A 1811-nucleotide genomic window follows, 5' to 3' on the forward strand; every position below is an offset into this window, starting at 1 on the left:
TCCTTTTTTTTCTTCTCATAAATTCGAAAATTTGAGTTGACTTTTTCAAAAATTTTTAAAATTTAGTTGTTTCTTATGAGTCAAATCGAATTTTCAATTTAAAAATCTTATCTTTTTCAAAATCTTTTTCAAAAATCAAATCTTTTTCATTCTTCTTATTTATTTTCGAAAATTTTAAAAATATTTTTCAAAAATCTTTTCTTAATTTTATCTTATAATTTTCGAAAATATTCTCATTAATTAATGTTTTGATTCAAAAATTTCAAGTTTGTTACTTACTTGTTAAGAAAGATTCAAACTTTAAGTTCTAGAATCATATCTTATGATTTCTTGTGAATCAAGTCATTAATTGTGATTTTAAAATTCAAATCTTTTTCAAAACTAATTTCAATCATATCTTTTCAAAAATATCTTTTTATCTTATCTTTTTCAAAATCATATCTTTTTCAAAAATTTGATTTTAAAATATCTTTTCTAACTTCTTATCTTCTTATCTTTTCAAAATTGATTTTCAAATTTGTTTCAACTAGCTAACTAACTTTTTGTTTGTTTCTTATCTTTTTCAAAACTACCTAACTAACTCTCTCTCTCTAATTTTCGAAAATATCTCCCTCTTTTTCAAAAATTCTTTTTAATTAACTAATTATTTTAATTTTTTATTTTAATTTTATTCCTAATTTTCGAAAATTACTAACCTTTTTCAAAAACTAATTTCGAAAATCACTAACCATTTTTCAAAAATAATTTTCGAAAATTCTCTTTCTCTCTCATCTCCTTCTATTTATTTATTCATCTACTAACACTTCTCTTCATCTCACATCTCTGCTCTCCTCACCCTTATGTTTCTTTCCTTACCTTACATTCTTTTCTTCTACTCTTCTTTTCTTCTACTCACACAGGGACCTCTATACTGTGGTAAAAAGGATCCCTATTATTATTTTTCTATTCCCTCTTTTTCATATGAGCAGGAGCAAGGACAAGAATATTCTTGTTGAAGCAGATCCAGAACCTGAAAGGACTCTGAAGAGAAAACTAAGAGAAGCTAAATTACAACAATCCAGCAAGCACCTTTCAGAAATTTTCGAACAAAAAGAGGAGATGGCAGCCGAAAATAATAATAATGCAAGGAGGATGCTTGATGACTTTACTGCACCTAATTCCAATTTACATGGAAGAAGCATCTCCATCCCTACCATTGGAGCAAACAATTTTGAGCTGAAACCTCAATTAGTTTCTCTGATGCAGCAGAACTGCAAGTTTCATGGACTTCCATCTGAAGATCCCTTTTAGTTCTTAACTTAATTCTTGCAAATCTGTGATACTGTTAAGACTAATGGAGTAGATCCTGAAGTCTACAGGCTCATGCTTTTCCCCTTTGCTGTAAGAGACAGAGCTAGAGTGTGGTTGGACTCTCAACCCAAAGATAGCCTGAACTCTTGGGATAAGCTAGTCAAGGCTTTCTTAGCCAAGTTCTTTCCTCCTCAAAAGCTGAGTAAGCTTAGAGTGGATGTTCAAACCTTCAGACAGAAAGAAGGTGAATCCCTCTATGAAGCTTGGGAGAGATACAAGGAACTGACCAAAAAGTGTCCTTCTGACATGCTTTCAGAATGGACCATCCTGGATATATTTTATGATGGTCTGTCTGAATTAGCTAAGATGTCATTGGATACTTCTGCAGGTGGATCCATTCACCTAAAGAAAACGCCTGCAGAAGCTCAAGAACTCATTGACATGGTCGCTAATAACCAGTTCATGTACACCTCTGAGAGGAATCCTGTGAGTAATGGGACGCCTCAGAAGAAGGGAATTCT

At 31.4% G+C, this 1811-nt stretch overlaps 1 non-coding gene across 1 annotated transcript; it reads right to left on the minus strand.

The window, feature by feature from the left end:
• Nucleotides 1-1494: 1494 nt before the first annotated feature.
• LOC112774660 (small nucleolar RNA R71) lies at nt 1495-1602 on the minus strand. The gene has a single exon (XR_003189134.1). It is a non-coding gene; the product is annotated as a small nucleolar RNA R71 (small nucleolar RNA).
• Between the last annotated feature and the right edge of the window lie 209 nt (nt 1603-1811).

The sequence above is a fragment of the Arachis hypogaea genome, chromosome 18 (genome assembly GCF_003086295.3).
Source record: "Arachis hypogaea cultivar Tifrunner chromosome 18, arahy.Tifrunner.gnm2.J5K5, whole genome shotgun sequence".
Classification (NCBI taxonomy): Eukaryota; Viridiplantae; Streptophyta; class Magnoliopsida; order Fabales; family Fabaceae; genus Arachis; species Arachis hypogaea.